A 25,648-nucleotide genomic window follows, 5' to 3' on the forward strand; every position below is an offset into this window, starting at 1 on the left:
TTTTGTGACTTGCCCAGGGTCACACAGGTAGGTTGAGGTTGGATCTGAACTCAGGTCTTCCTGATTCCAGAGCTATTACCACCTGGCTTCATGGAGAATGAATACTTTGAGCTGGTCATGAAAACTGGGTAGGATTTGAATAAGTGAAGAGGGGGAAACGTTCTGCAGGCAAAGGAAAGAAACAGCACAGGAGCAAGAAGGACAAAATATAAGGTATGTTATGGGAACAGTTAGTGAACTAGTTTGCTTAGAGGAATAGGAGGAGATAAAGTTGGAAAGATAGATTGTGGCTAAACTGTGGAAGACCTTTAAAACCAGGTTAAGGATTTAGCCACAGCTGAGTGATGCAGTGGATAGAGCACTGGGCCTGGAGTCAGGAGGACTCATCTTCCTGAGTTCAAATCAGTCCTCAAATACTTCCTAGCTATGCAACCTTGGGTAAATCACTTAATCCTGTTTGCCTCAGTTTTCTCATCTGTAAAATAAACTGGAGAAAGAAATGGCAAACCACTGTAGTATCTTTGCCAAGAAAACCCTAAGTGGAGTCATGCAGAGTCATACAGGACTGAACAGGAAGGATTTGGAGGTTGTCTTAGTCAATGGGAGACTTTATACCATAGTGGGAAGAATTGGATTTGGAATAAAGTAGCAATATCAACCACAGCTGCATATATCCCACAACACTTCCTAGCGCATAGGAACCAGACAAAAATGTAACTGGAAAATATTTAAATGAAATAATAATTAAAATAAATTTAAAAAAGATAAAACAGATATGATCAATATACAGCTGCAAAGATCTTGAGTTTGATACCACTGGATTAAAAGACTCTAGTTCACATTCTAGTTCTTCTACTTACTACCTGTTTGATCTTAGGTTATTTCACCTCTTGGAGCCTCAGTTTCATTTTCTGTAAAAAATGCAGGGGATTAGACTAGATGACCTCTGGGGTCCCTTCCACCTCTAAGTCTATGACTCTGGACAAATGACCTCTGGAGTCCCTTCCAACTCTACACTATGACCCTGGGTAGATGACCTCTGGGGTCCCTTCTACCTCTAAGTCTATGACCCTGGGTAGATGACCTCTGGGGTCCCTTCCTAGACCTGTGATCCTGACCTTCCTCTCAGTCTTAGGGTGAGGGGAGAGGGACAACACCCCTTGAAAGAACTAGATTTGGTCAGGGCAGGGGGTCACAAATAAACAGTTCAAATTAGAGATGGTGAAACTTCAGAAGGGAGGAGAGGATGCAGAGCTCTGGGGTCTTGTTACCGTATTGGCCAAAAAACCTTGAATCAGGAGAAAACTGTGGTTCTCAAAGCGTTGAAATCCTTCTCCATTGCTCCAGCTCCTAGGCCAAAAGCCACCCCCTTTTACTCTCCCTCCTGAGATGGCCACCCAGAGCACTACTGTCTGCCTCAAAGCCAGTGCCGGCTGCTCTGGGTTGTACCTAGAGCGGTCTGAAGGGCTGTGCCTCCAGACAAGTGCACACATGCCTGGCATACACACAAGCACGTTTAGAGCTGTGGTATTTGCCTTTCTTTCTCATATGCCCTTTATATACCCTCATATGCCCCTGTGGCGTTACACACAGACTCCACAGCATTTGCCCAACACGGTGGATACCCTCTTTAACATTAGTGCCATCTCTCTGAGAACGCCCCAATTTATCCTGTATATATCGTGTTTGTCCATATTTGTTTGTACGTCGTCTCCCCCCATTAGGCTGTGAGTTCCTTGAGGACAAGGGCCAAGTTTCTGGCCTTTGGATGCTTAGTGCTTAGCACAGTTCATGGCATATGGCAATAGTTTGATAAGTGCTTTTTGACTTCACACACACACACACACACATACACACACACACACACACAAACACACATACACACAGACACAGTCACATACACACTTTGACACACTCACACAGACACACACTCACAAACACACACACACACACACATACACACACACACACCTGTGTTGTTTTTCACATGTACCCCCATACACACACACACACCTGTGTTGTTTTTCACATGTACCCCCCATACACACACACACACACCTGTGTTGTTTTTCACATGTACCCCCCATACACACACACACACACACACACACACACACACACACACACTACTCTTCTGTTTTGGATAATTTAACTGTCCACACTTGCATGCAGGTATCCACCTGGGAGTATGCTGCCCAACCCTCCCCAGACCTCAGGTGATATGTTTCCAGGGAAGTGGTTAAGCTAATTCTGTAACTCCTGGCTTAGGTCCCCATTTCCTTTGAAACACTGTCTTTCAGAGACATACAAAGATGAGGATTTTTAAAAAAGAAAGTAAGAAAGAAAGAAAGAAAAGCCTCCCAGGCAAGCACCTCGGGAGACAGAGCAGAAACCTTTTTGTAAGTCACTCGTTCCCCTGGCACGTGCTCCTTCCTTGCTGGCAGAGGCAGGGCCATGCTGGGGTGGTTGGGCCTGGATTGGTAGAGGAGATCACCCGATGGGAGGAGCACTGCCCTCACCCACACCAAACTTCTGCACAGACAGAGACTCAGGACCTGGCCTGGGAGAAGCTCTCCCACTATGGAGGCCCTGGGCTCCTGAAACTGAGAGACAGGGACATCTGAGGGAGGCCTTTAGCCAACACTCTGGCACCCTGCCCTTCCAGGAAACAGACAGGAGCTTGGACTGCCTGTTTTTCTCCATTTCGCCTGCCCTGCCCAAGCAGAGGGGATTCTCTATAACTCCTGGAGAGGGTGGTCCACCAGCCTTAATCCTTTTACCAGGGTCAGCTTCCACCGTGTTCAAATCAACCTCTGCAATGGCTTAAAAGATTTTTTCCCTTCTTCACCAAATCTAATTTTCTTTCTTCCCATACACAATGCTCTTTCCTCTAGCAAAGAAACAGGTTGCCTTAAAACAAACAGCTCCACCCTCCATCCAATCCCCAAGGACAGTTAGTGAGAGGACAAAAGACCTTCCCCCTTGGTCAGACACCCAAAGCTCTGAGACCACCAGTCTGCTACTACTGGGGAGTCTGGGATTCTTTTCTGTTGTCCTTCCCTAACTCTTTGCCTGCTTGAGGATGCAGGTATCTGAGCTCAGCAGGCTATAGAGTCTGCATTCAAGGAAGATTCATCGCCACTCACGAGCATCATCGTCTAGTACAGGGGTCCTTAACCTGGGTTCTGTGATTTGTATTTTGGTAAATGTGATTTCAGTCAAACAGGTTTCTTTGTAATCCTATGCACTTTATTTTATGGATTTAAAAGCATCATTCTGAGAAGAGATCCACAGGTTTCACCAGACTCCCAAAGAATTCCATGTAGCATGCAGCTTTAGCAATAGGTTTATGTAGAGAGGGCATGTTTCTCCATTTTTCAAGTTTACCCAGCTTGTCCCCTGTAAGTACATGCATTTTCTCATATTTCAGCCTCACACTAGCTGCCACCAAAAGGGTCAGAAGCCAGAGTCACTATAATCAATTCATAAGCAGTGTTTTGCTTTCTTTTTATTCTTACCACCATGCCTGGCTTATACTCTTAAATAAAGAAATGCTTGCTCATTGATAAGCACCAAGTGCCTACCGTGCACCAGGACTGTGCCATGTGATGAGAATACACATGGAAGGTCGACATTCTATTGGGAGGCACATACGACTTGTTCTCAAAGAAGATATTCAGGATCTGTTTTTTAAAATACACAGTAACAAGGACCCTAGTACCTAGGAAAATCAAGAAAGACAAACTGAAGGAAGTAGAGATACTTGACGTGATCTCTGCAGGAAGCTAGAGTCTAAGAAACTGAGGTTGACAGGAAGAGCATCCCCCACCTGGGAGATAGCCTAGGCAAAGGCAGTAGGCAAAAGGTCCTGTCAGGAAACAGCAGCAGGTCAGCCAGTTTGGCTGGTGCATAGGAGTGCTTGAGGTGGACAATGCATCATCAGATAGTAAAGATAGGCTGGAACCAGACTGTGAAGAGCTTTAAATGCTAGCCAGAGGAGTCTAGGCTTTCTCCTACTGGCAATGGAGTACCCCTGAACCTTCTTGGGGACGGGAGTGATTAGTCAGATCTGTCCTTTAAGGTTATCAGTTTGACAGCTGTGCTGGGAATGTATTGAAGGGAGAGAGAGAGAATGTCTCCCTCCCATTTATGAGGGACATCAAGTCCCCTTTTTAAGAATCAGGACAGGTTCAACACTGTTCCTTACATACAGATCAGGGAAAACCAGCAAGTGTTCATCATCTTCCCTACCTATGTGCCAAATTTGATAGGAAGGAAAAGGCTTGTAATCTTCACTTTCATTTGACTTAAAAACCTTAACATTTATTAAATGCTTCTTGCATACAGAGGAAAGATATACATTTAGACAAAACACAGTCCTTGCCTTCATAAAAATTGCAGTCTTGTAAGGAAATAAATCCCAAACACAGGTAACTGTAATATATAATAAAACATGCTAAATGTATTAGAGAGGTGAAACACAAAACATTATGTGAGGTTTGGCAGGGGGGGAAGTCTGCCACCATCATCTATGGGTTGGGGAGGGGGAATCAAAGAAGACTGTGGAATCAGAGAGCATGTGAATTGAGTTGGCTAGAAATTCAACAGGCAAAGAGAGGAAGAAAGGGATTTCCAGTATAGGTAGCCTTGGCATGCCATTTTTTAAAGGTTGCCAAGCTTCCATTTGAATTGTCTTAGATTCTGAAGGTCACCTGGCAAGATAATAACATACCAGACACTGAGGTCCTTTCTCAAACTAAACTGTCAAGCACTCAAACTTTGCTTCAGAGAATACAACTCCAATAGACTGGCTACATTGTTCAAATGCAAAACATATTCTCGCTCAAAGGACTATTTTATGGAGAATTCACACAGGGCAAGTGTTCACATGGTGGTCAGAGGAAGTGATACAAGGACACTCTCAAGGTCTTTCTTAAGAACTTTGGAATTGTGTGACATGGGAAACACTGGCAAAGGACCACCAAGCATGATGTGCCCACATGCTCTGTGAGCAAAGCAAAATTGAAGTAGCTCAAAAGAATTTCCAGATGCACAAATTTAGAGAATCCATCATAAGTGTTCACACAGGCTATTTGTGCCTAATCTGTGGTACAGCATTCTGAGCACATATCAGTCTAATCAGCCACAGTCAGACACATTAACTTGACTCTAACCTAGTGATGTCATTTTAGTGCTCTTCTAGAACAAAGGACAACCATCAACCAACCAGTGGCTACATGCAATGGTACTACCCAACTCTATTAGACATTATAAATAGATGGAGGAGGAGAGTTCATCATTTAACTCTGAATGTAGAGAAATCCTTATAGTGAGGGTTAAGGGTGGCAGGAGACAAGGAAGAGCATGAGATGATGACAAGGCTAAATTATGAGAATCAGCATAGAAACTCAAAGAGGTCATCAATAGCTTCAGGAAAGAGTAGCAAGATACAGTTAAATCCTGGAAGTGCTGTCCTAATACTGAACATTTTAAACACCATGGAGCTGGACAACACTAACCTTTTTCCTTGCTTATGTGTTTTTATTTTCTACAGGATTTTACTTCCCTTTTTTATAACAGATGTCAGAGGTAAAAAGAGGATGAATTTTACAGAAATTCACTCTGCATCCAACTGTGTTAGAATGAGCCAATTCCCCAAAACAAATAGACCTTTTATTACTTAGGTCTAACATTTTTCCCAACCAAACTCAAAACTCATCCAGAACTTAGCCCAATGCCTGGCACATAGTAGGTACTTCATAAATATTTATTAACTGACTGGTTGGGCCATCTCCAGTCATCCTGCAACCTCTTCATTTTAGAGATGAGAAGACTGAAGCCCAAGGGCCTTAGTGACTTGTCCAAGGTCACATAGGAAATAAGTGGCAGAAACTAGATTGAATCCAGATGCTCTGACTCCATAACCATTGGTTTGTTGTTTTTTCTTTTTCAGTGAAATAATATTGAACTGCATTCATACATAGAAATTTGTTCAACTTTCCCCAATCAGTGAACACCTACATTATTTCTAGTTCTAGCACAAAAAGTACTGCTCAAAACATTTTTGTTTGTATAAGACTTTCCTTTATGTCTTTGATTTCCTTAGTGTATGTTCCAATAGTTATAACACTAGGTCAAGGGGAATGTCTGGTTGCTGACTTTTAAAAATTATAATTTGTAACTGTTTTTTGGAATGGTTGGCCCAATTCTCTTCTTTTTGAACAATGCATTACTTCTATTCTGACAGCCTCTCTAATATTTATCATTTTTATCTCTTGACATCTATAGTAGGAAGCACAACCAGGATGGCCTGGGTTCTTTGATCTGCTTTATAAAGGAAAGACAGCTTCAAAGGGGTTAACAATCTTTCTTTAATTAAACTTACATAAGCCATTCACTAGTTCAGGAGAAAGGTTAACACCCTGAATGTGGAAAAAATGCAAACAGAGAAAATACAAGCAGAGAAATTAGCACAAAGATCAACAGACAGGGCTCCAACTGTCTGAACAAAATAATACAATTACCTACATACAACAAGGATGGCAGAGCACCAACAATATTGGAGTAGGCACGGGGGCTCTTAACAAATGGCTACTCAGAGTCCCATCCAGGGAATCAAAAAGGTTCTTCTCATAAGTGAACCCCTAAAGCAAAATGCCAGTGTACCAGAATATATAACAAACACTTGTCCCCTGATTGGCTTAAAACCAGTATGCAAGAAACCTACATGACTCAGTATAACTGTGAATTATCAGGGTTCAAAGGAGATCAATCCTTCAAACATTTTCAATGAGCTTGGGAAACTGAACTCCCAAAAAGAAAACAACAAAATAATTCCACTTTGCTTGGGCTTACAACATCTTTGTTAATTTGATGGGTATATAGTGAAAACTTAAGTTATTTTCACTTACATATCTCTAAGTATTAGTGGTTTGGAGGATTCCTTTATGTGGTTGTTGCTTATTTATATTTCTTCTTTTGAAAAGTGTTCATATCTTTTAAGGAATGGCTCTTATTCCTACTCTGTGGTCCTATAAATCTTAGTTATCAGACCTTTATCAGAGATATTTTGCTACAAAAATTTTTCTAATTAACAGTGTCTTTTCTTCTTCTAGGAATGTTGATTTTTTTTTTATTTTGAAAATTCCATATAACTGAAATTGTCTATTTTAGATTTTGTGATCATCTCTATCCCTTATTTGGTTAAGACTTCTTCCCCTTACCAGTTCTATGTAGGAATGAATGAAGGAAATAAGTATTTCTTAAGTATCTGCTATGTGCTAGGCACTGTGCTAAGTACTTTAAAAACAGAGTTGATCCTTGTCATTCAAGTAGTTGTGTTCTATAAAGTTTTAAGAACAATGAATTAGCACATGCTGAACCTTGAGAAAATAAAGGGTTAGGTTCCTGTGGGTCTCTGGCCATATTTACTTTAGCCCTTTCCCCAATGGCCTCCTATACAGTTAGGTGGATTTCCTCTCCCTTTTTCTCTGATTCATTAACATTGATCTCATGGCTAACAACACTATAACTCATGCCTAAAAGAAGTTTATCTAACACATGTATTTTCTCTGTAAGGCATATCATTGCCTTCTTAGGCTTAGGAACACCAGCTAGCCCTTCAGCATTAGAATTATGGGTGAAATCACCAACAAAATGGCAAAATCACCAACAGAAATGTGAAAAAATGTGATACTTGCTAGATTGCAAAAAGGACATTTAGTTATGAGAGCTAAAACAAAAAGGCAGAGCATATTCTTCTTCAGTGTCAGCAGGGCATGTGGGCATCAAGAGACTCAAATTTTTCTTCACCAAATCACCATGAAAGCAGCATGAGTATTAATTTCATGGTTATGAACAAATTTGAGTGGGTAGATGAATTCCCAAATATCAAATCTGTGAATAATGAGGATCAACTATATTACCTCATTTGATCTTCATAAATAATTCTGAAAGGCAGATGATATCAAATATTTGCGTTTTACATTTGAGGAAACTGAGGCAGGCAAAGGTTAAGTGATTTGCCTAGGGTCACACAATTAGGAAATTCCTGAGGCCAGATTTGAACTCAGGTTTTTCTGACTCCTGGATCAATGATTTATCTGATGTGCCACCTGGATACCTAGATGTAAAATACTTTCAATCTAATGTCATTTTAATATTTAGGGGTGGAGCCAAGATGGCAGAGTAGAAAGACGCACATACACATAGCTCCGAACCCACAACCCATAGAACGGCTACAGGGGAGTAACTCACGGCGAATTCTGCACCCAGACGCCACGGAATATTGGAGCGAGGGAGATTTCTGTTCCGGAGAGACCTGCAAATCTCTCTCGGGGGGTCCTTCACGCTGCGGACTGGGCGCCGGGACTGGGAGCTGCGTGCAGCCTTGCTGCAGTCGCGGCACCGAGAGGAAAAGATCCGAGAGGGCTTCAGGGACGGGATCTCCAGCGGCCACGCGGGTCCCTCCACCCACAGAGGGACCTGCAAACCTCTCGCCAAAGGTCTGTCGCTCTGCAGATGCGGAGCCCAGCCCAGACCTGCCGCGGCCACGGCACCAAGAGGTACAGATCCGAGCAGGCTTCAGGGACAGGATCTCCAGCGGCCGCACAAGTCCCTCCACCCACAGGTGACGGGGGTCAGTGAGAGAGTCTCTTTGGTGGGTCGAGAGGGGAGTGGGGTGCCCCCATAACTCAGGCCCCCCCCCTGGGAGGTAGAAGCTGAGAGGCGGCTGCAGACAGGGGCTCCCCAAGGGGGCAGGAGCCTGGATCCATTGTGGAAGGTCTGTGCATAAACCCCCTGAGGGAACTCAGCCTGAGAGGCGGCCCTGCCCCCACCTGAGCATCTGAACTTAATCTCACACTGAATAGCAGCCCTGCCCCCGCCAAAAGCCCTAAGGCTGGAAGCAGCATTTGAATCTCAGACCCCAAATGCTGGCTGGGAGGATCAGGAGGCGAGGTGGGTGTGAGGAGAATATTCAGAGGTCAAGTCACTGGCTGGGAAAATGCCCAGAAAAGGGAAAAGAAATAAGACTATAGAAGGTTACTTTCTTGGTGAACAGGCATTTCCTCCCTTCCTTTCTGATGAGGAAGAACAATGCTTACCATCAGGCAAAGACACAGAAATCAAGGCTTCTGTGTCCCAGCCCACCCAATGGGCTCAGGCCATGGAAGAGCTCAAAAAGAATTTTGAAAATCAAGTTAGAGAGGTAGAGGAAAAGCTGGGAAGAGAAATGAGAGACATGAAGTCAAAGCATGAACAGCAGATCAGTTCTGCTAAAGGAGACCCAAAAAAATGTTGAAGAAAATAACACCTTGAAAACTAGCCTAACTCAATTGACAAAAGAGGTTCAAAAAGCCAATGAGGAGAAGAATGCTTTCAAAAGCAGAATTAGACAGATGGAAAAGGAGATTCAAAAGCTCACTGAAGAAAATAGTTCTTTCAAAATTGGAATGGCACAGATGGAGGCTAAGGACTTTATGAGAAATCAAGAAATCACAGAACAAAGCCAGAAGAATGGAAAAATGGAAGATAATGTGAAATATCTCATTGGAAAAACAACTGACCTGGAAAATAGATTCAGGAGAGACAATTTAAAAATTATGGGCCTACCTGAAAGCCATGATCAAAAGAAGAGCCTAGACATCATCTTTCATGAAATTATCAAGGAAAACTGCCCTGAGATTCTAGAACCAGAGGGCAAAATAAATATTCAAGGAATCCACAGAACACCGCATGAAAGAGATCCAAAAAGAGAAACTCCTAGGAACATTGTGGCCAAATTCCAGAGTTCCCAGGTCAAGGAGAAAATATTGCAAGCAGCTAGAAAGAAACAATTCAAGTATTGTGGAAATACAATCAGGATAACACATGATCTAGCAGCCTCTACATTAAGGGATCGAAGGGCATGGAATATGATATTCCAGAAGTCAAAGGAACTAGGACTAAAACCAAGAATCACCTACCCAGCAAAACTGAGTATAATACTTCAGGGGAAAAATTGGTCTTTCAATGAAATAGAGGATTTTCAAGCATTCTTGATGAAAAGACCAGAGCTGAAAAGAAAATTTGACTTTAATATTTAGGTAATACTTCACTTGAATAATCTGTTTTGTTAAATAGTACAAACTACTGGCCTAGAATTATAGATTCTTTTAACAGGAAGGCAACATGATCATTCTTGTGTTTCAGTAATATAATTTGACCGTTTGTGACAGGTGGATTAGAATGAGTTGAGATTAGAATCAGAGAGATAATTGGAAGGTTATTGCAATAATTTAGGCAAGAGGTGAGAAGTTTCTAAATCTAAACCATGGTAGAGGGGAGAGGTGGGAGAGAAGATAAGGTAACAGATGTGAGAAATATTGTGTAGATAAAACAGATGATTTAGAACTGACTGAAGATTTTGAATGAGTGAGAGGGAAGAGTCAAGGATAAAATAATTCAATCTCAAAAATTGAAATCAAGTAAGCTATAAAGGAATTACCAAATAAAAAATCCTTGGGACATCTGTGAATACTAGTGAATACTATGAAATATTTAAAAAAGCAATTAATACTTGTGCCACAAAAAATCTCAAAAATAGAGAAAGAAGACACTCTCGAACTCCTTTTATGAGACAACTATGGTTCTGATACTCAATCTAGAACACAGAAAAGTATGCAGACCAATTTCACTAATAATATTGATTAAAAAGAGGTCTCAGCAAAAAGAATACAACAATATAAAAAAATCATGTAATCAAGGTGAATTCATACCAGGAATGCAAGAACAGTTCAGCATTAAGAAAATTATTAGCACCATTAATCATGTGATGTGATTAGAACTCGGATTTTAATGGCATATAGAATTCTCAATGAGGGAATTCTTCTACCAAAGCAAATTGGTACCTTCCCTGTAATATATGACTTTAGAAAGATGCCTAAGGTCACATAGACAATATGTGGTAGGACTTGAACTTGGGATGTCCCAACTCTGAGATCACTTCTATATGTATACTATGCTGCCTCTCGCTCATTATGTAAACAACAAAACTGAATAAGATTTTATCAATGGATAAACAAAAAAGTCTTTGAAAAGCACAATACTTAATTGCATCAAAGAGCCTTAAAAAGTATAGGCATAGAAAAGCCCATCTCCAATACATTATCTCTCTCTCTCTCTCTCTCTCTCTCTCTCTCTCTCTCTCTCTCTCTCTCTCTCTCTCTCTCTCTTTATATATATATATATATATATATATACATATATATATATATATATATATATATATATATATAAAACTAAGAGTTATCACCTATTTGCAATGTAGAAACATTGGAAGCTTTCCTATAATAAATAGGGATAAAGCAAAGATAACCTTCCCACTATTACTTGACATAGCTCTATGAATGTTAGCTAAAAAAAAGAGACAAATTAAAGGCATACACATTAGCAAAGAAGAGAAATAATTATCCCTGGTTGCAGATTACCTGATGACCAGAGGCAGTATGTTCTCCCTCACCAAAAGTCTTCATAGAAGGTTGGATGATCAAATATCAGGGATTCTGTAGGAGGAGTTCTTACTGCAATAAACAGCATCTGAGCTCCCTTGCAACTCTGATTCTGAGATGCTGAAAAAAGTCTATTGTCCAGACTATGGCATGTAATTGGACAGGCAGTTTCACTGAGTAGATCTGTTAGTACATATCCATCTTGAAGATGGGCACTGCAGATGGACAATGAACTGGGTCCAGAATGGATGTTAAAGAAAAAAGCTAGTTAGACTGCTTTTGGTGAATCTTGCAACCCTTGCAATGATCCCAGGCAGCTCCCTGACACAAAAATAATAGCCAACATTTACAGATAGTTCTCTGAGTTCCCAAAAGCACTACATCACCAACTTCCTATTGGTCATTTCAAGATGGATATAAAAGAGACATCTCAAACTCAACATGTCCAAAACTAGCTAGGTGAAACAATGTGTGGAATATTGGACTTGGAGTCAGGAGGACGAGCTCAATTCATGCTACAGATTTTTACTAGATGTGTGACCCTGGGTAAGTCACTTAACTCTCTTAGCCTCAGTTTCCTTATCTGCAAAATGGAGATAGAAATAATACCTAACTTCCAGGGTTCTCTTGAGGCTCAGTAAGATAATAAATATAAAGCATTACATAAGTACCAACTTACATAAATCTTATTTGATCCTCACAGCAACCTTGGGAGGGAGGGTCTATAATTATCCCCATTTTATAAATGAGAAAACTGAGGTCTGGGATAGGATCTACAACAAAGGAAAAAATATCCTTCTCAATGAGATCACTGATCCATCAAAATATCATAGGATCATAGGAGCTTGAAGAAACCCCAGAGACCATCGAATCTAACACCATTATTTTACAGAAGTAAATTTCTAGGAGGTTAAGCAATTTTTCTGGGGTAACACAGGTAACAGGCTTCACAGGTGGGATTCAAACTCAGGTCCTCTGACTCCAGACACAGTGCTCTTCCCCTTGCAGTACACTATGTTCTAGTAAACAACGTCAAAGACTCTGTGGTTTAATGATGCCAGCTAGGTTTTAATGACTGTGATTTTGACAGACAACCTAACACCTGTCATGTTCCACTAATGTACTGAATAACTTTGGGCAACTCATTCTCTCCAACCCATTTGTTTCCTCCTTGGTAAAATGAGCATAACATAGTAACTGTTCATATGAGTATAATGTCTTATGGTTACAAAATGTTTCATATATATACATATGTATATATGTGTGTATACATATGTATACACATATATATATACATATATATGTATATATATAGCATTTCACTTGAACCTCACAACTGCACCGTGAGCTATGTAGTGTAATATTATTACCTCCCAATTTTTGGATAAAGAAATTGAGACATAAGTGGGTCAGTGACTTCCCAGAGGTTGTACAACTAATAAAATCAATTGAAACCCTGGTCTTCTCAGTCTAGAGCTATTTCTACTACACTTCTCCACCCAGCCTATCTTATACATGGATATTCTAAGGATTAAAGTGAGCTAATGGGTATGAACATACTTTGAAAAGGAGAGAGCGCAATATAAACATATGGAACTATTATTTTTTGTAGCATTAAAGGAGACAAGAGCATAACTGACTGTACATTAGGGCTGGGCCCTCCTAGAACCCAGCAGTAAGATTTGGTACCTCCCAATTTGCTCAGCCACTCCTAGGACAGATTGATAGGGAGGTCTCCAGAGCAGGGATCCACTCTGAATATAGATAAAGATCACAGGATCACAGAAGGGACCTGGGACATAATCTGGTACAATCCTCTAATTCTACAGGTGAAGAGGCCTAGAGAGATGGTGTGACTCGCACAACATCACACAAGTAGTTATTGGCAACCTAGTGTCCTTGGCAGAGCATCATGGCTGCTCTCCCTTAGAGTAATCTTAACTTCACGTCATTTTTTCTATGCTAATCCCTCTTTGGAGTCATCAGCTAACAGTGAAGATTACTTTGAGAAAACCCAAATATAAACAACCTAAACTTTAAAAAAAAATGCCACAGCAATTGTTCACATTAGAGAAATAGTCTTTTGGAAATGACTTCACTTCAAAAAGCAGTTTTCTCACCGCAGCTCTGTTCCTGCAGATCATTAACTGCTTGACTGAATACCTAGCAATGAGCCTTAAGCACTCAACATATGTTTGTTAATGGATTCCTTGACTAAGGGACTTTAAGCTTTAAGTATGAAGGGCCAGGGGCAACTGAAGACCTGTCAGTAATGAATTATAATACTTCTGTAGCATTTTAAGATCTACAAAAGCTTTTTTTTTTCTTCCACAACAACCCTGTATGCAAACAGTATGCCCATTTTACAGATAAGGGTTCTGAGGCTCAGAGTTGTAAGCTGGGTGGCTTACCCAGAGTCACCCAGCTAGGAAGTGTTAAGGGCAGGAATTAAATCCAGGTTTTTTTGACTCCCAATGCTAGTACTCAAAGACATCAGAAATGATAACCAAGATCAATGGGAAAATATTCTAAAAGTCATACAAAATTTTAGAGCTGGAAGAAACATTAGAGATTATCTCATTTCTCATTTATTATCTCATTATTTCGTTATCTCCTTTCCTATACTGCTAAGAAACTTGAAACTCATGTAACTATGAGAATAACAGCTTTTCAGGACATCTGTAGAAAATGAGGCACAGCCATAATAATGATAAAAACTCACACTTCTATGGACGTTGAAGGCTTACAAAGCTTTAAACAACCTCATGAGGCAAGAAGTGTATTATTTTACCTTCATTTTATAGATTAGGAAATGGGTTCATTAAAGTTAAGTGAATTAACTGGGATCACACAGTATCAGAGAGAGTACTTGAATCCAGATTTGTCCTGACTCTAAATCTAACACAATCTATGAACTGTATCACAAAAGGTACCTTTATATACCTATAAATTATTTGGGATCATTTTTAATGGGCTATTTAACTGTCTACTGGATCTATTATGGAGGACACTCAACAAAGAAACTGGGCTGAAGCGAATGATGGGGCCCAGATCTGTTATATAACCCCATTCTATTCTCCTTTTGATCTGACAGATCCTTAGTAGGGTCAGGATTTATGAACCTTCAACACCCTGAAAGAAGTTGAGATCAGGGTTGTAGGAGCCTTGGTTAATTTTCTTCTTCCTACTTTCCAACATTTGATACAGTCTGCAGCGGCAACATACTTAGTTCCTGACCAGGTAACTATCCTAATTTCCCCCAAGTTAGAATGAAGTCTTTGTCAGCTCCCCATCTGACCAGACCCTGTGCATTTAATCGTAGAAGTACCTTAGGGAAGTAGGTAATTTCTTTTTCCCAGAACAAATTCCCCCTCTGAGAATCAGAAAACCTGAGTTCCAGTTCTAGCTCTGAAACTCTTTGTGTGACTGGGACTGCTTCATATCACATTTGCTTCTGAGTGCAACCCTCCCCCCTCTCCTTGCTCAGTGAGCCATTTTAAAAAAAAAAAAAAAAGAAGGGCAAAAACAAATCATTTCAACAAATCTAACATCTCATTTGAGTCTGACAGTATAGGCGGAGCAACGTTCCACACTTGTAATTCCTCATCTTTGCAAAGAGAGGTGGGAGGTGTCTTTTCTCATCTTTTTTCAGAGACAAACTTGGCAAGTATTATGTCTGCTACTGCTCCTTTTCCTCCTCTTTCTCCTCATCCTTCTTCTTCCCTAACTTTTTAGCTTTTGAATTTTTAAAAATGAATTTTCAGTTCATTAATTCTTTTTCTATTTTGTCAGCATACATTTGTAGAGATGTGATCTTGCCCCCAGAGGACTACTTAGCTGCCTCCAAGAAATTTGGGTATGTTGCTTCATTATGATCATTTTCTTTCACATAATTATGAATTGTTTCAATGATTTGTTCTTTGACCTAGTCATTATGTAGGATTTCATTGCTAAAGCTGCCATTTGGGGTCTGTATGTTTTGTTTATGCTCTTTCATAACTTCTTAATCATAAAGCCTGTCTCCCTACATCACAGGAATGCTTTGGGAGACAAAGGAGATAAGAGTTAAAAGCATTCTACAGAGGTCAGAGGTCATTCCACCACTCAGTTCCACTGTTAGAAACACTCTGGCTTTGCCCAGGGAAGCAACTTGACTGTGCTGTAGTGGGGACGGGTTTTAGCCTATGAATCTTCGATTGGGTATGAGCTCTCATATGCTCTGTCTTCATTTCGGGAATATGTTGTTTTGATCTTGGAAAGGCAATAGACCGTTACAATAAGAGATGAAGTTATAATTCCCCTGAAGCAGGCTCATCTCACGCAAGCCAGCTGCTCCTCTGTGATCTGCAGCATAGGAAGATGAGGGAAGAGGTAACTGTGTAGAGGAGGGGTGGGGAACCTGCCACCTTGAGGCCCTCCAGGTTCTCAAGTGTGGCCCTTTGACTGATTCAGTCCTGATTCACCCTTGGAGAGGATAGAGGGTTGGGAGATTGGGGTTCTTCTCTTGAGGCCCATGGGCCTTCAGGGTGTCTGTAGATGGGTTTCAGGGCATTGGTGAATTTAAATGGGAAAAATACATCTTTATTTCGATATAGTAGGTTCTCGTTATAATTCAATGTATTTTATTTTATGCTTTTAAAGATGTCACACTGAGAAGGGATCCATAGGCTTCACCAGCCTGCCAAAGGGTTTCATGACACAAATGCATTTAAGAACTCTTGGAGTAGGGGAAAGATGAATCATTGCAAAAGGAGGAAAGAGTAGAGAAAGCTCTAATAGGAGATCAAGATCATAGACTGGGAGAGCCAAGTGTTAGAGGGATATGCTCTTGCATACTGAAAGCTACTGGGAATTTGGGCGGTATCCCTGAGAATCTTCACAGGAGTAAAATATCAAAGATTGCTTTTATTGTTCAGCTGTTTCAGACTCTTTGCAGCTCCAAGGGGTTTTCTTAGCAAACGTACTGGAATGGCTTGCCATTTTCTTCTCCAGCTCATTTTACAGATAAGGAAACTGAGGCAAACAAGGTGAAGTGACTTGCTCAGGGTCGCACAACTATTAAGTGTCTGAGGCCAAATTTGAACTCAGGTCTTTCTGACTCCAGGACTGACACTCTATCCATTATGCCAGCTAGCTACCCTAAGATAAAGAGATGGATAGATAGACAGATAGATATTAAGAAAAATCTGAGAAAAAACAAAACAAAATGTTTTATGTTATTAGAGAGATAAAAGGAAGCTTATAGAGCATCCTCTCATCCAAGGATTAAGGCTTTTCTTCTGATCTGGACCTTAAAAGTAAATTGTAGGCAGCTGGTTGATTTCACTTATTTCACTTCTTGAAGAGAAATAGGCTTGGGAACTTAGAGAGGCTGAAACTAGTGTTATTTTCTCTAGGATTGAAGCTCCATAAAGTCACAGACTTCTCCTCCTGTTACCTCCTTCTCTTTTTCTTCCTCCTCTCTCCCTCAACAGTGCCCAGCCCAGACTCTGCATACATTAATAATCAGGATGACTGTCCAGTGTGCTGCTTCAAGTGTCTGTGGGTTTCACAGTGATTTTTAAAAGTCAAAATCTTTTTTTTTCAATCAATGGTCCTTGCAGCAGCTGGCTAACAGAGAAGAAACCCATACCTCCTGGGGAAAGGATAAGCCAAGCCAGAAAGTCAGGGCTGTGAAGTGTCTGCTCTGCACCCGTTGACATATGGGGGAAGGAAGGAGGGGGAAGGAAAGAGAGGCAAGCAATTTCCAGATTTGCTTCAGATGAAATTGATCTCAGCTCAGCAGAAAAGATCTTTGCATATTCCAGATCATTGCCTAGATGGAATAGAAATTAGCCTAAAGGTTTTATAAGGAAAAAATGTGCTGGCAGAGTTATCTGCCCTGTAAAACAATCTGCCTACGTGTTGTCTTGTGACTAAAGATTGAGAGCCCTTAATGCCGCTGAATTATTTTTGATGTGGAAAAAAAGGACAGAGTGGTGCCAGCGGGGTTTAGACTTCTGGATTCTTTGTGCAATCTTGCATATTTATTGTTTTCCAAAAATGCATAAAGCCAAGAGGTTTCCAAGGAGATGCCTGGCTCAGCATCACTTTCCCGGGAGCTTCTTTGATGCCGGAAAAGACCAATTTGGAAGTCTAGTTCTTTTCAGTGGATCAAATGCTGGGAGGGTTGCATAGTATCAAGAGATAATTAAGTGTAGGTAAAGGTCTAGGGAGGGTTGGGAAACAGAACTTCAGAGAAGATGAACAAAAGTCAGAGACCTCACCAAAGAGTTAGGAACCTAAGCTGGAACTTCTGGTAGAATGCCAAGTGGCAAATACCAATGAAGATCATCAAGCTCAGCTCTTGAGCTGAGTGGTTCCTCCTCAGAGTTATCCCAGCTGTCTCCAAAGGTTGTATGCTCAGGCCCATGGTTGCTTGGGAAAGACACTGCCTCACTCCCCTCCCTTATTTCTCAAATGCAAAGATTGTCTAGGATAGGAAAGATCTACTATGGGTTTGAAATGAGGTGCTTCTCCCTTCCCAGACACTGGGCAATTGGAACATAGTTTGGGGGAAGGAAGGATCTTAGAGACCACTGAGTTACTTGTTTCACAGATAAGGAAGCAGAGAGATTAGCCCAGGCTCACATAGTTTAGCAAGCAGAGCCAGGATTTGAAACCAGGTTCCCGACTCTAAGACTAGGATTCTTTCTGCCATACTCTGTTATGATAGAGAGGTAGAGAAGGGAAAGAACCCAAGAGAGTGAACTGAGTAATCTTTGCTTGCCTTTCCAGACGGGTGTTAACACTGAGCCATGGATGGTGATGGCGCATAGAGAAAAAGCAGGAAATCAAGAACCAAAGACATTCTGAACATGCCTAGGCTCTACCCAAGGCTAGCAAGTAGATTGACCACCTCAGGCAGGCAGGTATGAGTCTAAATGAATTAATTAAATGGCAAGGTGCAGTGGGGAAGCAGATGCTAGGCTGCACATAAAAGTCAGGGCAGATAGGGGATAACTGCGCAGGCTCAGAACATAGCAGAAACCAGGAAAATGGAATGGAAGGTAATCCAAGTGAAGAAAGACACGACATAGGAACTGGCCAAAGATTGGTCAAGGAAATAAGGAACCAGGAGACACAATAAGAGGAAATATAGCCAGAAATGGGCAGGAGAGTATATGTGAGGCATCAGCCTCAAAGAAACTTTAATTTCAAGGCAATTTTTTTGCCTAGAATTCCAAAATCTCAGAGCTAAAAGGAACATTAGAGGCCACCTAAGATATGACAACATAAGATATTCAATAAAACACTGGATTTTGACATCAAAAGTCCTATATTTTAGCTCTGCTACTCATTAGCAGTTACCTTAGGCAGGTCACTTAATGTGGCTAGACTTCAGTTTCCTCATCTGCAAAATCAGAGTAACAATACTTCAACTACCTACATCTTAGCATCGTTGTAAGGGGGAAACATTGTCAGCCTTAAAGCATTCTACAGAAATGTGAATTAATATTGTTTTCTGGCCCAGCCAATACCTGAACAGGAATTTCTCTTATGCCGTCCACAGTAAGCAGTCAATCAGTCTAGAGATCGTAACTAGGTGTAGTAGGGAGAGCAATGGGCCTGGAGTCAGGATGACCTGAGTCCAAATCCAGCCACAGACATTTAGTAGCTGTGACCCTGTGCAAGTCATTTCATATCTGCTGGCCTCAGTTTCCTTATCTCTAAGTGGGTATAATAAATAACACCTTCCTCCCATGGTTGTTGGGAGGACCAAATGAGATCATATTTGCCACAGTGTCTGGCACTTCATAAGTTCTTGCTTCCTTCCTTCTACCTTCCTTTGTAGTCTATTCCTGAAGATCTATAGCTTTTAGCTCCAATTGTTAGAAAGTTTTTTTCTTGTATTGAACTAAAATGTACTTCACTACCCACCCCCTTCTCCCAGTATTGCCCACTGAGACCACGTAAACAAATGTAACGCTTTTTCTACTTCACAATCCCTCAAATAATTGAAAACAGTGGTAATTTCCAGTCCTTTTCCTAGTCTGCTTTTCTCCAAGTTAAACATGCCTATGTTCATAAATTGATTGTCCTGTTGGATGGTCTCAAAATCCCTTTTCAATAATTCTATTTCTCCTCTTCTGGATGCTGGTGAATGCCATTTGTAAAATGTGACATCTAGAAATCAAACATAATGCTCTGGATGGGATTTGACTAGGACAGAGTACTGTGAAAACACTGCCTCCTTCAATCTGTACACTGTTTCTATTTATGTAGCCTAAAATGGCATTAGCTTTTTTTTTTTGGCTACTATGTCACATTGTTGACTCATCAAATTTGTGGTCTACTAAAATGCCCAGGTCTTTTGCACATTGGCTGCTGCTGGCCAAACCACCCCTATCCTCTATTGAAACTGCTTTGTTAGGATTCCCATGCCTATAATAGAGGTACATTCAAGAAGATCAATGAGGAAAGTCTCAAATGGCGCTGTCAATGACCTGGGTATCACTGATCATTTGACATGGATTTGCCACCACCACACTTTTAGGAGTTCGCTGCACCCAGAATCTTGGACAACTCAGTCAATACAGCTTACAGGAGTTCTGTAGTGCTATATGTAATGCAAGAAAATACAAGGGAAACCACCTAGTTAGTAGATTTTTCCCATGGCTGCACTCTTTTGCTAGGAAGAAGTCTCATCTGGCTTAAAATCTCACTCTGTTTTCAAGACCATTAGCTATAGGACAGCAATATAACAAAAAATAATTCTTAGCCTTGGTCTCTCCCTGCTTTTATCTGCAGGCTACTTTAAAGTCAATGTTAGAGAAGCTAATGCACCACTCAGTATTACTGGCAATTATTTCTGCCTTCCATTCTCAGAGATCTACTGCCCTACCTTCCTCATTACAATCATATTTCCTCTCTCTTCTTTCTTTATTCATCCTTTTACTCTGTCTCTCCCTAACTACCTCTCTTCTCTTCTTCATAAAGAATCATAGAGAGCAAAGAAGCACAAGATGTTCCAACTTGGAGAAAAGCCCTAGTGGTCGTACCTTAGATATGGTTTCCTCAAAAGGGGATGCTAAGTGGTGGACTTGATGACAACTATATGAGGTCTATGACAGCTCTGGAGACCACTATAATGGCAGGTAATTTTAGAAAATGGACACAGAGTCAGAAACAGCTTTGGGAACCACCATGGATGATGTTGGGGGTGGCTTAAGTTTCCCCATACAACTAAGATGTGGTAGAAGGATTTAGTAAAGAGGAGTGATATGCCAGAATCACCTTGGAACTTGGGGATGTGGTCTTAAGAGTACATATGTCCTTTCTCCCTTTTTTCTCTCCTCAAAGATTCACCTTCCTGAGTTCAAATCCAGCTTTGGACACTTACTAGCTATATGACCCTGGGCAAGTCACTTTACCCCATTTGCCTCAGTTCTCTCATTTGTAAAATGAGCAGAGAAGGAAAGGGCAAACCACTCCAGTATCTTTGCAAAGAAAACCCCAAACTGGGTCGTGAAAAGTAAAACATGACTGAAACAACAACAGTGAGACACAGCTGCCAGTTACCTTGGGGTCAACATATAGGGCTCTGCTACGGGGAGCAGTGACAAGTGAACAAACTCCTTATAAACAGGGTCTGATCATCCCTACAATCCAGGTCAGCCTTGCTTAAATACATTCTACCTTGTCATTATCCTTTCTGAGATGTGACACCTGGAACAAAATATCATACTTCAGAAGTAAACTGCCTAGAGCAGAACACAGGGCATGGATCAGTTATTGGGGCCTCCACTTCTTCATGTACAAAATTAAGTGACTGAACTAAATGACATCCATCAGGGGTGTTCTGGAGTCAGTTTGAAGAGGCTCACTATTGTTAAATTTTCAGCATGAGCATTTGCACCATGAAAATCAGCGGAGACTACAAATTGGAGCTTGGTTTATTATTTTGTTGACTGTCTCTAAACCAATACTGTCAAACTCAAATTGAAATGAGGGCCATTAAATTGTAATAAAGGTCCCTAGGGCAACATATCAACTTTAAAAAATCACATATTGACATTATCCATGTCCTATGGTATTTTTTCTATTTTGTTTTATATTTCCCAATTACATTTTAATATGGTTCAGGTACACTGGCATTCATGCTGTGGACCATGTGTGCCAAGCCAGGGGTAGAGAACCTGCAGACTTGAGGCCACATGTGTCCCTCTACATCCTCAAATACTGAATCTAAACTTCACAGAATAAATTCCCTTAATAAAAGAATTTATCCTGTAAAACTTGGTCTCAATCAAAAGGCTGTACCCAAGGACCTAGAAAGCCAGATGTGCATTGAGAGCACAGGTTCTCCACTCCTGTGCCAGGCAGTATATTTGATTCCTCCGGTCTAGACTTAAGAAGGTGATAGAAGAAATTTTAACAATAAAGTAGATTAAACTTAAAAGTATGTTATACATACTTTCCCTCCAGAGCTGAGTGTTAACCATTTACCAGAACATCTCTGTCTTTAAGGTCCCTGCCAATGCTAGGATCTGAATATTTTTTGCACTGGACCTATATGATTTTCCTGGTGTAAGGGAACTCTTGAAGAGAAATTCCTTTTACCAATGTAGTCCAATACACCTTGCACTGCAACTCAGAATCTAAAAGAGTTGCCTTGGACACTGAGAGGTTAAGTGACTTACCCAAGGTCACATAGCCAGACAGACAGGATTTAACCCAGGCTTTTCTCCCCTTCAAGGCCAGATTGGTAACTACCCCAAGGTTACCTTTCCTGGCATCTGTGATCCTATAAATAGATTCAGGTGGGGTTAGTCAGAGAAGACTTCCTTCATGGGTGCCAAATGGGAGGAAAAGAAAGGATATTCCAGATAGAAGGTAAAACAAGGACAGTCTTAAAGTCAAAGAGAAGGAATCAGTTTTGTGTGGAGGGAGGGTGTCAATTAATTTTCATTGAAAAAGAAGAAAAGTAAATTGGTGAACTGGGAATAAATACCCAAAATGGTAGATTATTTGGTGAATATAGTTAGTTCAGTTTCATATGGGCCATGTGCCTAAGAACACTTAGAAAGCAAAGCTTTTTCTTTTTTTTACAGAGTAAATATTTAAATCTTTCAAGCCCTTTACATACCTCCTCTCATATGGTCTTCCCCACAATCCTGTGAGGTAAGTGTTTTTACTACCTCTGAGAAAGATGGTGCTCAGACAGGTAAAGTACCTTATTGAGGGTCACACGAAGTGTCGAGGTAGAATTGGAACCCAGTTCTTCCTGCCTCTAAGTCCACACTGTACTAATTGTGGCTGAGTGAAAGAGTACTCAGAATGGGTTAGGGAGATTCTAGATATAGCAGAAGATACTGACAAGACAAGACAGAGATAGAGAAAAGAGGAAGGGGATACACCTTCACTGAGGAAAGAAACCAAAGACAGTGATACTAATTGAGACATTTAGTCATATTTATGGATGAATAAGAAAGATAGGGCCAAGGGAGATCCCAGAGGTAGCTAGGTGCCTCAGTGGATAGAATGCTGGGCCTAGAGTTAGGAAGACCTTAGTTCAAATCTGGCCTCAGACACCTTTTAGCTATGTGACCCTGGCCAAGTCACTTAACCTCTGTTTGCCTTAATCCAATGGAGAAGAAAATGGCAAACCACTCCAGTACCTTTGCCAAGAAAACCCCATGGATGGTATGGTTCATGGAGTCACAAAGAGTCAGATACAAGTCAACAACAATAATAGGGAAAGAACCTACTGCGGGGGAATGCCTAGACTCAATCACTTGAACAAGGCAAACCTGGCTAGACCCTCCATGGTACTGCCTAAAGATCATCAGATGTGGAAAGTGAACTCTTTGGGTTAAAATGGTATGAGAAATATAAGGTTGCATGACATCATGGGGAGGAAGGGGAGAAAAATTTAAATCATGCAGAAGGGATTGTTGAAAACCAAAATCAAATAAATTAATTATCAAGAAAAAAATGGTATAATAAAAAGTAGTAAAGAGACGTAGGAAGAGTAGCCAAGAGAAAGAGACTCAGTGAAAAAACTATTTTGTTTTTTTCAAGATGTGACTGTTCCTAAGTCAAACTGAATGCTCACATGACTAAATTCATCTGTCTGACACTTGAGACAACAGGAAGGACCCTAGTAACAGGACAGCTATTCTCCAGCCTCCTTTATGGTGCCCTTGTCTGGGGCGATACCTCATTTTTAGAAAAACTAGTTGAAGTGAATTGGCTATACGCATGTTGTTCTGGAAGAGATCTGACTGCTTGCAGAGCAGAAAAGAATTTTTCATTCAGAAATGGGTTCCAGACCAAGTTAAATAAATAGCCTGGGTTGGCTTAGAGGGAGCAAACTGAGTCTGAGGACCAGGGCCCCTCACCCTCTCGGGCGCATTGCCTGGTTAAATTATGGAGGAATTTGGCCTTCACGGGAAAGTGAAGTTTTTCCTGGTGCTGATGGTCATTTGAAAATCAAAAGCCAAAATGAACTTCCCAATAAAAGCTAAGTAAGCCCTTTTAAGGTTAGAATTCATGCACTTTTGAACTCTGAATCTCATTTAGGAACTCTTGACAGGGTCTTTCCTCTTCTCATGTTAAACATGATATTCTCTTCCATTAATCTCTGTACATACCATGGTCCTAATTTGCTCATCATTATCATGAATAACTTTTACATTTTGACTTTGCTGATCTAAGAGTTCTTGAGTGTTAAATAATATCTTCTATGTATATTCTCTCTTTCCAAGAAATTTTCCTAAACTAATCAAGCATCAGACTTCATCTATTGGGTATGTAGAGTTGTTGAGTTTTTTTCACAGGATTTAACATTCTGTACGTTTAACTATTTTTAGCCCTAATGAAGAATGGATATTGCCCATTTTTTGATATGCAATTCAATGGGCAGACTACTGAATTTAAACTAGGACCATAAATGAACAGAAACAGAATGGACTGCGTTGCATTTGGTGAATTTCTGGATTTTCAAGGATCCTAAACTGCTGCCGACTCAATTGTTTTTAATAAAGATCTTTTTAACACTAATATTCTCCTGGTTATCTGATGTGACTACTAATTATGGAATACTACAGTCTCCAAAGAATCATGGGTATGAGTCATCCAAAAGGTAACAGAGAAACATGTGGTAGGAGTTAGAAGAAAACAACATATTATCTTCTGCCAAATTTTCCTCCACTTTAGTATTTTTTAAATTCTAAATCAGTTATTCTTTCTTTCAGAGCTTCTACTTCTCCATCATGTATTCTATTTCCTCCTGATGTTGTTTGTTTTTAATTCTGTATTAAGAGCTCTGATTTCTCTCTTAAATTCACTTCTAAGTTTCTCTTTTAAGAGCTTTCTCTTTAGAACTATTCTTAAATTTCTTGCTATTGTCCTTTGAACTCAAGGAAGTCCATAGGATTTCTCTCTTTCATTGGGTAATATTTATTCTTTCTCCTTTAATATTAATTATTTCAACATGCTTTGGTTTCTTATGAGGCTTTATTCATTCAGTCTCTATCAGCCTTTCTGTTAGTTTATCTGCTGTTGTGCTGGATTGTTTTGTTTAAGCTTTCTCTCTTGAGCTTTTGGAATTTCAGCTTCTCTCTTGTCACTGCTAGGTGCTCACCTTTGAGAATCCCCCTCACTTTTTTGTCTCTTCCTCCTTCCACTGAATAGACAGACTCACGGAAGTGTTATTAGGCAAGGTCTGACTCCTCATGTTAGGGGATATTGGGATTGAATGGGCCTGGGTCTCTACCTCTAGGCTAGAGGACAGTCCCTAGTCAGCTATTCAGTCCTATTTTGATCCAGCCCATCACAATATTCTTTGTTAGCTGGTGGTTCTGGACACCACTCACGGCTAATCTTCTGCCATTTCTGAAACTTGTGTCAGCCTTTCCCCTCCCTCCTTCTCCTTTGCTGATAGTGAGTGGTCAGAAAGAATCCATATCTACTACCTCTCACAGAGTTCAGGGGGAGTCATTACTGTGGGATGATCCTATAGTCACACCATGAATCATAAACCTATGAGTTTGCTTGTACAAACTGAGGGAGGGAGGGTACAGAGTTGCTTAGGGGTAGGAACTCTGAATGAGAAGTTTTCCAATATTAATTCCTGAGACTTTTACTTTGTATGTGGATCCTAAATTCTTATCTTG

General features: G+C 40.6%; 1 protein-coding gene and 1 long non-coding RNA gene across 3 annotated transcripts in view; one reads left to right on the forward strand and one right to left on the reverse strand.

Annotated features, from left to right (window-relative positions):
• TEKT5 (tektin 5) overlaps positions 1-25,648 on the reverse strand; it is a 75,074-nt gene that overhangs the window by 18,695 nt on the left and 30,731 nt on the right. The gene's annotated exons all lie outside the window — the stretch shown is intronic.
• On the forward strand, positions 15,158-24,533 carry LOC140504301 (uncharacterized). Of its 2 annotated transcripts, XR_011967047.1 has the most exons (5): positions 15,158-15,345; positions 18,267-18,400; positions 20,469-20,626; positions 22,583-22,652; positions 24,344-24,533. It is a non-coding gene; the product is annotated as an uncharacterized lncRNA (long non-coding RNA). The 2 variants fall into 2 exon arrangements; XR_011967046.1 differs by lacking the exon at positions 18,267-18,400.

Source organism: Notamacropus eugenii, chromosome 1 (assembly GCF_028372415.1).
Source record: "Notamacropus eugenii isolate mMacEug1 chromosome 1, mMacEug1.pri_v2, whole genome shotgun sequence".
Classification (NCBI taxonomy): Eukaryota; Metazoa; Chordata; class Mammalia; order Diprotodontia; family Macropodidae; genus Notamacropus; species Notamacropus eugenii.